Source organism: Mustelus asterias, chromosome 19 (assembly GCF_964213995.1).
Source record: "Mustelus asterias chromosome 19, sMusAst1.hap1.1, whole genome shotgun sequence".
Lineage (NCBI taxonomy): Eukaryota > Metazoa > Chordata > Chondrichthyes > Carcharhiniformes > Triakidae > Mustelus > Mustelus asterias.
The window spans coordinates 31,325,309-31,337,805 of NC_135819.1; the positions used below are offsets into that span (position 1 = coordinate 31,325,309).

At 48.0% G+C, this 12,497-nt stretch overlaps 1 protein-coding gene across 3 annotated transcripts in view; it reads right to left on the reverse strand.

Annotated features, from left to right (window-relative positions):
- rassf8b (Ras association domain family member 8b) overlaps positions 1-11,905 on the reverse strand; it is a 142,930-nt gene extending 131,025 nt beyond the window's left edge. For all 3 annotated transcript variants that reach the window (XM_078235287.1, XM_078235289.1, XM_078235288.1), the window contains exon 1: positions 11,556-11,905. The gene's annotated coding sequence lies outside the window, so the exon portion shown is untranslated. The remainder of the gene's footprint in view (positions 1-11,555) is intronic.
- Between the last annotated feature and the right edge of the window lie 592 nt (positions 11,906-12,497).

Sequence of the window (12,497 nt, forward strand, 5' to 3'; positions counted from 1 at the left end):
CTATCCCTGTAACCCCACGTATTTACCCTACTAATCATCCTGACACCAAGGGTCAATTTAGCACGGCCAATCCGCTTAACCCGCACATTTTGGACTGTGGGAGGAAACTGGAGCACCTGGAGGAAACCCACGCAGACACGGGGAGAATGTGCAAACTCCACACAGAGATCCCAGGTGGAACTGAACCTGGATCCCTGGCATTGAGAGGTTGCAGTACTAACCACTGTGCCACCCTTCGGCTTATCAATGGAGGCACAGCGTATGAAAGGAAGGCAATTAGCTTTAAAAATCACTGGTTAGACCTCAGCTATTAGAATTACATCGAAGTTTGGGCAGACACTTTGGATGTCAAGGCCTTAGAAACAGTGCAGTGGTACCGGGGACGTCAGCTATCTGGAGAGACTGGAGAAGTTGGGACGGTTCACCCTGGAGCAGGGGGTGGAGCAAGGAGTTTTCAAAATGATGAGAGGTTTCACTGGCTGGGAAAAAGATGACACAGATTTTAAACAATTGGTGCAAAACCTGGGGTTGGAGGGTGGAGATAATTTTTTTTAAGTGACTAAGTGACTTAGTTGTTGATCTGAAATGCATCTCTTGAAAGGATGAAGGAAGCAGATTCAAAAGTAATGTTCAAAAGGGAATTGGACAGAGATTTAAAATTGTTTAAAGATAATGGGGCCATGAAGGAGGAGCGGGGCGGCTCGGTAACACAGTGTTCAGCGCTGCTGCTTTACAGCTCCAGGGACCCGGGTTCAATTCCCGGCTTGAGTCACTGTCTGTGTGGAGTTTACACGTTCTCCCCGTGTCTGCGTGGGTTTCCTCCGGGTACTCCGGTTTCCTCCCACAGTCTGAAAGACGTGCTGGTTAGGTGTATTGGCCCGAACAGGCGCCAGAATGTGGCGACTAGGGGAATTTCACAGTAACTTTATTGCAGTGTTAATGTAAGCCTTACTTGTGACTAATAAATAAACATTAACTTTAGATAGGGTAAAGAGACTAACTGGATAGCTCTTCCAGGGAGCCAGCACAAACATGATGGGCCAAATGTCCATCTTCTGTGTAGTATGATTGTACCAGTATACAGAATGAGGCTGCTACCTGATCACAAAGAGGGGATCTTAAGCTTGCTTAAGCACTTGTGACCCTTCTAAATACACCACCACATTTGGCCTGTACCTACATTAACGTTTGATAGTGGCTGAGGAAAGGTCTGTGTTGATATCTGCCGGGGTCTAATCACTGGAAGGGCAGACACACGGAACAACTTCAACCAGGCTGGAGTCTGTCCTGTCAAACTAGCACTGACGGCTTTGCTTTCAGATGAAGGATCTGAAATGAGACAAGCACCAGGGATATGCGATAAGTTGGCACTTTGCCAAGAGAGGGAGTGTGACTGCACCAGATGTGTAGTTACTTCAGTGCCGGACACATTTCAGGCCATAGGACATCTCCACAATGTATATACAGTCACACATCATGAGGTTAGACAAAGTTCAGCGCGGAGCATTTTGCCTTTGAGTCACCAAGTTTATGGGTTCAGGTCCCGCTCCAGTAGAGCACAAAATGCAGGCTGACATTTCCAGTGCAACCTCTAAGTCCCAGCTATTAATACCAATTACACACTCGCTCACTGTTAATGAATCTGAGTGCATTTGTAAAGGAAGATCAGACTTGAGTTCACACAGCAATTCCCGTCAGCTCAGTATAGCCCAAAAGTATTTCATGTCTAATTAAATACTTTCCAAAGTGTAGTCACGGTCATAATATAATATAGGAAACACAACAGCAATTGGAAAGAGCACAGAGATAATGACCCAATTATCTGTTTTTCAGTAATGCTGGTTGAGGGATGATGATTGGCCAAGGCCAATGTTCCCTCCAGGCTGCACAGACATGCAGCAACTTGAAAGGCCCCACCCAAAATAGAAAAAAAACATTAAACTGGGAAATAAGAGCACTGCTCTGAACGGCTTTTTCCTTCTGAGCGTGCTGTCCCTTTAAGTGCTTAGCTGCATCATTTTTTTTCTTAAAGGGAACACGTTTAAATGAATTACCTGGTCAACTCCAAAACTAAATCAGAGGGCACACTCCACCAGCGAACATTCACCTGACCATCTTCAAACTAATGTCCTTGGACTTTACACACATGCCTTGCACACCGTCTAATTCTACAGCCCAAAGCAGACTGAGGTCATGGGTAGAATTTTTCCATCCCCCCCCCGCCCCATGGGAATCATAGCGGGCGGCACACGGACCATGCCGTGTTGACCTCAGGTGGGATTTTCCAGTCTTTGGGGCGAGTGTGGCCGGAAAATCTCGCCCCCTGTCTCCAAGGGGATTCCAGAGCATTGTGATGTTGAAGGTAGCAGCATTCCAATATGTACACCAAATGTGATCCCAATGATGAGTTCTTGAAGATTGAAACAACTAGTCAACTATTCCTGAGATGTACAGCAATATTTTGATCTTATTTACATAATCATTTGGGCGAATGATTAACCCACTGCCACGTATTCTTCTCCTTTCTATCTCTGCCGCAGATAGGAATCCATTGTCTGCATGTTTTACAGGGTCAGTGTAATCACCTGATTCTCAGCCACTTAAATAAACAATCCAACCATCACCAGCCAAACAAGCACAGTGTAGCAATCACTCAGAGCATTACCAATCTTCTGTGCAACTTCCATCACTTAACGTAGCATTGTCATCAAAACTGATAATACTGCCCGTATTTTTAACACCGTTTATGAGGATCCCTCATAACCCTCAAGGGTTGCATGGTGGCACAGTGGTTAGTACTGCTGCCTCATAGCGCCAGGGACTCGGGAACCTTGCCTTGGGTCACTGTCTGTGTGGAATCTGCACGTTCTCCCCGTGTTTGCGTGTGTTTCCTCCGGGAGCTCCGATTTCCTTCCACACACCCCCCAAAGATGTGCAGGTTAGGTTAGGTTAGACATGCTAAGTTGTCTGTTAGTGTCCCAAGGTGTACAGGTTGGGGGATTAACGGGGCAAAATGTGAGGTTACGGGGATAGGGCCTGGGTGGGATTTATTGTCGAAGAGTCAGTGCAGGCTTGATGGGCTGAATGGCTTGCTTCTGCACTGTATGAATTCTATGATTCTAACCCAGTACAGATCCCTACCAGACTATACACCATGACCAACACCAGAGTGGTTTAACACTGGACCGGATTTCAAGGCATCAAACCCCAACCATGAAGCAATTTGTGGAACGATACTTAAGATGTGTGTAGGTTAGGTGGATTGGCCATGCTAAATTGCCCCTTAGTGTCCAAAGATGTGCAGGTAAGGTAGATTGGTCATGGTAAATGTGCAGGGTTATGGGGATAGGGCAGAGGGGAGAGCCTGGGCCTCTTGATGGGCCAAATGGCCTCTTTCTGCACTGTAGGGATTCTATGGTTCTAATGTGAGCACAATAGCATCCATATTACAGTTTTAAAAAACTTTTAATTTTCTAATCCAACTATCTCCTCGAGGGAAGAGAATCTGTAGCTCCAGCTCTAATCAGGCCTACACATGGCTTCTGAAGTATCCTCGGCCTAAAACTCCACTCGGGTGGACCACCACCTCTAGGGTTGGACAGTCAATGTGGCTTTGCCAGCTTTCCTCTTTTTATGAAGCAAGACATCCGTAAATCTACACTCATCAATGTGTCCTTATTTCTGCACACCTTCAGACAAGAATGTTTTAAATTCTTTTAATATTTTAAACTCGAGTTAAATTCATAATTTGTGGCCATTTGTGATTTGATTTATTATTGTCACATGTATTAACATAGAGTGAAAAGTATTGTTTCTTGCGCGCTATACAGACAAAACATACCGTTCATAGAGAAGGAAACAAGAGAGTGCAGAATGTAGTGTTACAGTCACAGCTAAGTTGTAGAGAAAAATCAACTTAATGAAAGGTAGGTCCATTCAAAGGTCTGACAGCAGCAGGGAAGAAGCTGTTCTTGAGTCGGTTGGGACGTGACCTCAGACTTTTGTATCTTTTTCCCGAAGGAAGAAGTTGGAAGAGAGAATGTCTGGGGTGCGTGGGGTCCTTAATTATGTTGGCTGCTTTGCCGAGGCAGCGGGAAGTGTAGACAGAGTCAATGGATGGGAGGCTGGTTTGCGTGATGGATTGGGCTACATTCATTACCTTTTGTAGTTCCTTGCGTTCTTGGGCAGAGCAGGAGCCCATACCAAGATGTGATACAACCAGAAAGCTTTCTATGGTGCATCTGTAAAAGTTTCAACTGTACTAGAGAAAAATACACAAACAAGGAGCAAGAGGTGGCTATTCAGCCCCTCGAATCTGCTTCAACATTTAATAAGATTGTGGCTGATCTGATAATGGCCTCAAATCTGCATCCTGCCTACCCCCAGTAACCTAGCACTCCCTTGCTCATCAAGAATCTACCCATTTCTGCCTCAAAAATATTCAAACGCTACTTCCATTCCATTGCTTTGTCAGGAAGAAAGTTCCAGCGACTCACCATCTTCTCGAGTGGAAAAGGTTTCTCCTCATCTCTGTGTTAACTGTGCGACCCCTTATTCTTAAACAGTGACCCCCTAATTCTAGATTCTCCCAGAGGAAGAAACAGACAGCATGGTGGCACAGTGGTTAGCACTACTGCCTCACAGCGCCAGAGACCCAGGTTAATTTTTATTCATTCATGGGACATGGGTGTCGTTGGCTGGGCCAGCATTTATTACCCACCACTAATTGCTCTTGAACTGAGTGGCTTGCTCGGCCATTTCAGAGGGCAGTTGAGAGTCAACCACATTGCTGTGGCTCTGGAGTCACATGTAGGCCAGACCGGGCAAGGAGGGCAGATTTCCTTCCCTAAAAGGACATTAGTGAACCAGATGGGTTTTTCCGACAATCAGCAATGGGTCATCAGTAGATTCTTAATTCTAGATTTTTTTTATTGAATTCAAATTCCACCATCTGCCGTGGCGGGGATTCGAACCCGAGTCCCCAGAACATTAGCTAAGTTTCTGGATTAATAGTCTAGCGATAACACCACTAGGCCAGACAGGTAAATAAATAATAAATCCTCTCCGCATTCAGAGCCAATAAAATAAATTCAAGCTGTGGCCCCAGCTGGTCCTTGGAATGGGTAAAAATCAGAGAGAGAAATTAAAAAATAAAATCGCTGCTGATTAGTGAGCAGAGTCTTCCTGTCAACGGGCCACAAGAACATCTGGATGGGCTCCACACAAGTGAAAATGGATCCTTTATCCCCTTGCCACAACACCGTCTATTTGCCAACTTTGAAGTCTGTGCCACAAGGGAGGGAGTGGGGGGAGGGGGGGAGGGGGGGGGGAGGCTGGGGGTGCGGAGGAGGGGAGGCCATAACAGCTGAGGAACATGTGTTAAAGGCAACCACAACACAAAGCTCTACAAAAGGCTGAAATAGCGACGAGGAAGGGAAAAATGCAACGACATGAAATAGAACCATGGCTTCAAACCCGCCAGCACTGGCAACAATCAACCAGATTCACAGCCACCCAGTGAGTGCGCTTGTGTCCTCCTCCTGAAATTAGTGCACAATGATTACTCAAGTCAACCTTTGTGCTGGAGAAAATATTTTTACACACTGCTGCCGACAAGAAAGGGGCGGCACGGTGGTCAGCACTGCTGCCTCACAGCGCCAGGGACCCGGGTTCAATTTCCAGCACGGGTCACTGTCTGTGTGGAGTTTGCACACTCTCCCCGTGTCTGCATGGGTTTTCTCCGGGTGCTCCGGTTTCCTCCCACAGTCTGAAAGACGTGCTGGTCAGGTGCTAAATTCTCCCTCAGCGTGCCCGAACAGGCGCCAGAGTGTGGCGACCAGGGAATTTTCCCAGTAACTTCATTGCAATGTTAATGTAAGCCTACTTGTGACACTAATAAATAAACTTTACTTTGCTGAATGGTAGAATGGTGCTAATGCAAATCCAGTGGCAGTCTTGGCTCAACAGCACTCTCACTTCTACCTCAGGAGGGTGTGGGTTCAAATCCCACTCCCCAGATTGGAACACAATCAAACTAACTCGCCCGTGCATTACTGAGGGACTGCTGCACTGTTGGAGGAGGTGCTCTCTTTCAAATGGGGCATTGAACTCTGAGGTGAATGCAAAAGACCCCCTTGGCATAATCCAGAGAAGAACAAAAGCTTCTTATATCGATATCATTAGACATTTCACAACAATGTAATAAAGCAAAATTTGACACCAAGTTACTTATGATGACATGAGGGCAGATGGCCAAATGCTTGGTCAAAGGTAGTGATATCAAAGCAGTGTCTTGAGGTGGAAGGAGAGACAGCGTCAGAGATGTTTAGAGAGCGCCCAGGTTGAAGCTCCGATCACCAATAGTGAAGCCATTGAAATTGGCTCAAGAGGTCAGAGTTCGCTGAGTTCAGATATTTGATCTGTTGTGGGGCTGGAAGAGATTATTGTAAAAAGGTGGGGCAGGGCTATGGAGGGATTTGAAAACAAGAAAAAAATATTCCTCAGCCAGGACTCAACGTAGGACAGCGAGCACAGTGGCAATCAGGGAACGGGACTCGCTCCGAGTTCGGGGGGGGGGGGGGGGACGATTGGAGAACGGGGCTCGCACCGAGTCGGGGGCGATAGGGGAACGGGACTCTCTGTGAGTTGAGGGTGAGTTGGAGGGCGACAGGGAAACAGATGAGAGGCAATGGGGGGCGGGGAGATTTTACAGCTTCGCTCATCCTGATTCTGGAAAATCCCGCCCGAGGTCAACAGACCTTCCCACTGTCTGCTCCAATTCCCGTGGTGGGCAGGGCAATAAAATTCCAGCAAATATCTCTAAGACCAATACCTGTCCACCAGCACATTGCTGCTTGTGGATCATATCTCTGTGCAAATCAGCTTCTGTGTTTGATACATTGCAACACGGAACCTACTTTCCATGTATCCCATTGGCTGTAAAGCATTTGGGATGTTCTGAGGTTGTGGATGGTGCTGTATAAATTCATTCTTCCTCAAATTTAACCCAAATTTCTTCTGCTCTTAGAGATTTAGGTTCACATTTGACTCAGCTTACGGATCTGTTGGAAGAATGTGCCTCTGACTGTAATGACCCATGACTTCAGAAAGGGCTAATTGCTGAATGCTGTGTCTACAGTCACTCCACAGAGCTTCATCTGGGATTATTTATTGTTGCTTAAAGGGGGTGGAGCCAACTACAGCCCAGAAAGAACCGCTGGATCTCCGGCCCTCCTGCTGCGTCATGTGCTGTCATTGTTTAGGGTCGACCCTTCATAGGGTCATCAGTCAGTGATGTCAGGCTGCGGGGACAGTGTGACCTGTTGTTGACCAATGGAGACAAATTTCCAGACCCGCCACTCTGTGATACCCTTTCCATACTTTCCGCAGTCTGACGAGAAACTAATTTAGCTGCGAGGAAACATCACATGGAAAATAGTCTTGTGTAAGTGGAGTTCAGTCAGTCCGGAGATATATTTAACTGGCTCACACCCTAATCTTCCCCATTCCCCAACAAGGGCCGATGACTTGGCCTTGAATAAAGCAATAATGTTCATTATTGTCCAGATAGTGCTAAGTTTTAATAAAAGTTAAAAAGGTGATAACATCTTATCAATGTCAAGCATCACCCTCCTCCCCCAATCCACATCACCACTTAACACACATTAACAAAACTTACACAAGAGCATGTTGGCACAGTGGTTAACTGATCGATATACAGATCAGCAATGGATCATTGTGCAGAATTCATACCTCGGAGTCAGGAGGTTGAGGGTTCAAGATGCACTCCAAACACCTGAGCACATACTCCAGGCTGCTGCAGGGCTGTGGGAGTGCTGCACTGCAGGAGCTCCAATCTTTCAGGAAGAGATGTTAAAGTAGGGCCCATCCGCCCTCTCAGCTGGGTGACGTGTTGGGATGGGGACTATTCACAAAATCAAAGACAATACAGGAGGAAGCCATTGTCTCTCTGCTGGCTCTCTGCAACAGCTATTCAGCTAATCCCACTCCCCTGCCTTTTCCCCAGAGTCCTGTGATCATTGTGTGAATCTGCCTCCACCACACTCTCAGACAGTACATTCCAGATCCTAACCACTCAAAGAACAAAGGCCTCCAGGTCTACACCGACCATGCTGCCCAACTCAATTAAAACTCCCTACCCTTGTGGGAACCATATCCTCCATTCCCATCCTATTCATGTATTTGTCAAGACGCCCCTTAAAACTCACTATCATATCTGCTTCCACTACCTCCCCCGGCAGTGAGTTCCAAGCACACACCACCCTCTGTGTTAAAAAACCTGCCTCGTACATCTCCTTTAAACCTTGCCCCTGCACCTTAAACCTGTGCCCCCTAGTAATTGACTCTTCCATCCCAGGAAAAAGCTTCTGACTATCCACTCTGTCCGTGCCTCTCATAATCTTGTAGACTTCTATCAGGTCTCCCCTCAATCTTCGTCATTCCAGTGAGAACAAACCAAGTTTCTCCAACCTCTCCTCATAACTAATGCCCTCCATACCAGGCAACATCCTGATAAATCTTTTCTGTACCCTCTCCAAAGCCTCCACATCCTTCTGGTAGTGTGGCAACCAGAACTGAACACTATATTCCAAGTGCAGCCTAATTAAGGATCTATAAAGCTGCAACGTGACAATTTTTAAACTCAATGCCTTGGCCGATGAAGGCAAGCATGCTGTATGCCTTCTTGCTGTGTGAATCTGTCTCCACCACACTCTCAGACAGTGCATTCCAGATCCTAACCACTTGCTGCAAATCAAAGATTCTCCTCATTATGCCTCTGGTTCTATTGCTGAGCTCCTTAAATCTATGTTCTCTGGTTCTCGATCCCTCCTTATCCAATCTGTCCAAACCGCTCACACTTGTGAACAGCTTTATCTAATCCTAATTTCTAATGTGAACTCCAGCTTCTCCGCTCGAGCCACATTGGAGTTCCTCATCCCCGGAACCATTCTTATAAATCTTTTGTGCTCTCTCTCTAAAGCCTTTACAAGCTTCCTAAAGAATTGAACACAATACTCTAGTGAAGGCTGAACCAGTGTTTTCTAAAGGCTCACCATAACTTCCTATCCTTTGTACTCTATACTTCTATTTATACAGTTCATTATCTTGTCTATATGCTCATTAACCACTTTCTCAACTGGCCTGCCACCTTCAATACTTGGTATCCATATAGTTTATTTATTAGTCACAAGTATTCTTACATTAACACTGCAATGAAGTTACTGTGAAATTCCCCTAGTCGCCACACTCCGACACCTGTTCGGGTACACCGAGGGAGAATTTAGCATGGTCAATGCACCTAACCAGCACATCTTTGGATTGTGGGAGGAAATTGGAGCACCCAGAGGAAACCCAGGGAGAATGTGCAAAGTCTGCACAGACAGTGACCCAAGCCGGGGATCGAACCCAGGTCCCTGGCGCTGTGAGGCAGCAGTGCTAACCACTGCGCTACCAAGCTGCCCCCACCCACAGGTCCTTCTGTTCCTACAGCACCTTTAGAATTATACCTTATATTATATGTTGTCTTTTCCTTATTCTTTCCATTGAAATGTGGAAACACCTCTCCGCGTTAAATTTCATCTGCCACATGCACATTCCACCAACCCCTGTCCACTAGACGTCGACCACTATCCTCCTCACGGTTCACAATACTTCCAAGTTTTGTGCCATCGGCAAATTTTGAGCAGGTACCCTTCACACCCAACTCCAGGACACTAACACAGATCACAAAGACCTGTGGTTCTCGGACTAACTCCTGGAGAAGACACTACTGACCTTCCTCCAGTCTGTAAAACAACCATGGCCACTACACCAAAATGCTGCAAATCTGCAATAAAAACAGAGAATGCTGGAATAGCTCAAGCGGGTCTGGCAGCATCTGTGAGGGAAGAAACGGAAGAGGAGATTCCGAGCCCGCAGTCTCCATCTGTGGGAATGGCGGCGCGTGCTCAAACTCCAGAGAGTGCGATTCGCGCCGGCGAGTTTCCGAGTTCCGAACTTCCGGCCCCCTCGTCGGCGGAGCAACGTGAAACATCGCGACTCCGCAGGAATCTCATATTAATATATTAGCTTGTCATTGGCAAGCACTCTCTCCCTCCCCCTCCCCCCCCTCACCCCTCACCCCCCCTCACTGGATATTCAGCAGGCGTGGCATGGCATCACATCAGTGCCATCTACAACAGGCTCACCTGGACGTCAACCTGTCAAGGGGCCTCCCAGGGTTGTAAAGGTTAGTATAGCCTCCCCAGAGGAGGGGGCAGGGCCAGGCAGTGGGAGTCTCATGGAGAAAAGTCGGGGGGGGGGGTAAGTTCATGTAGATGGCTGGGAACGGACGGAGGAGCGGGCAATGCCAGCGATGGCCATTGGGTGAGGGTGTTGGTGGGTGTTGGCTCTGACTGTTGTGGGGTGGAGGGGGAGAGTGGGGGAGAAGGTGCCGATGATCAGGGAGGGGGGTTAGAGAAGTGCTGACTCCAATAGGAGGTGGGGAAGGGAGTCCCTGAGATGTCTGTGGTGGACAGGGTGGGGGTGAGGGGGTGGGCGGATGTTTACTCAGGTGCTGATCAGGGCACCTAGATCTCAGTTCAGCCGGCTTTGAGAGGGTGTTCAGACCCCATCCCCCGTGTGACGGTGTGGAACATAGCTCCTGGATTATTTTTGGCAGCGTTGTAAGATCTAGAGAAAAAAACATCTCTGGAGAGAAACACACTGGTTTACTTGCCGGAAACAATACTCTGCCATTTTTTGGTAAGATTTCACCCAGTGGTAACGTTTTGAGTCCAGTATGATTTTTCTAACTGATGAGGGGTCAGACTTGAAACGTTAACTCTGTTTCCCTCTCCACAGATGCTGCCAGACCTGTTGAGGTTTTTTCCCAGCATTTGGTTTTTATTTTCTAAGCAGTCCCATCACTGAACTAGTTGGCTATCTGAGCTGCCAACACCCTCTTGTCATCAAATCCCTACAGTGCAGAAGGAGACCATTCGGCACATCGAGCCTGCAACGACAACAATCCCACCCAGACCCTATCCCTGTAACCTCACCTGCTAATCCCCCTGACACTAAGGGGCAATTGAGCATGACAAGTGCGCCTAACCCGCACATCTTTGGACTGTGGGAGGAAAGCGGAGCACCCAGGAGGAAACCCACGCAGACACGGGGAGAATGTCTGTGGAGTTTGCAGTGACCCAAAGCCAGGAATTGAACCCGGGTCCCTGGCGCTGTGAGACAGCGGTGCTAGCCACTGTGATTCAACTTTGGAGTTCCCCCAGCACTCCACAAACATTACTGACACAGATGTTCTGTGGGAGCTTCCTGTGCACAGATTGTCTGCCTTGCTTTTTGCTTCCAGCAAGGACTATACTTCAGGAACTTTGCGAAGGCGCTGCGTGTTTCTGCACCGTCCCGGAGGCGCTATTCAGATGCAAGCTATTCCTTTTAGCAGGAATGTTAGTATCAGCACTCTGCCAGCCTGGGGAGTGAGTTTCTGCAGCAGTAAGTCCCTGCACTCTGCATTGGGAAGTCACTCAGTTCCATACCTGTCAGTCCCGGGATCTCTGCGGCTCCACAAGAAGCGGCTCAGGCTTGTCCCAGGGGGCGGCTGTGGATCCTCCCGGTACCTGTTGCACCGACAGTGTTGGGCGCCGCAAACTTGCTCAGTAACTTGTATCCAGCTGGCCGGCACTGGGAGCTGAGTCAATGTCCCCGGGGCTGGGGTTCTGAACCCCGGAGTCCTCACTCCCCTCTGCCCGGAGTCCTCACTCCCTCTCCCCAGAGTCCTCACTCGCTCCCTCTCCCCCGGGCACACAGCCCGCAGTGCTGCTGCCCAGCTCCGCTCTCTCTGCAAACTCGCCGCGGGCCGGCCCCGCTTCCTCCCTCCGGCAGCATCGCAATCTCTTAAAGGGAACTCGGCCCGGGACAGGCAGCAGCTCATAGCCCACCCCATACCCTCGCCAAAATTGCCCTCATAGTTACCCCATCCCACCCCATATCACACCCTATAGTTACCCCATATCCCACCCCATATGCCACCCTCATTTCCCCATAATTACCCCATATCCCACCCTTATTTCCCCATAATTACCCCACATTCCACCCCAATAGTTACCCCAATATCACACCCCATAATTATCTCAATATTACACCCCATAATTACCCCAATATCCTGCCCTCATAGCATACCCCAATATCCCCCCATAATTACTCCAGTATCCCACCTGCATGATTACCTCACCAACCCCACCCCAGAATTACCCTCATATTCCCCCATAATTACCCTAATATCCCACTCCCATAATAATCATAATATCCCAGCCCCATAATTACCCCCATATCACACTCCCATAATTACCCCAATATCACATCCGCATAATTATCCCACTAACCCACATCATAATTACACCAATATCCCACCCCATAATTCCCCCAATATTCCACCCATACGATTAGTCCATTATCTCACCCCTATAATTACCCTAATA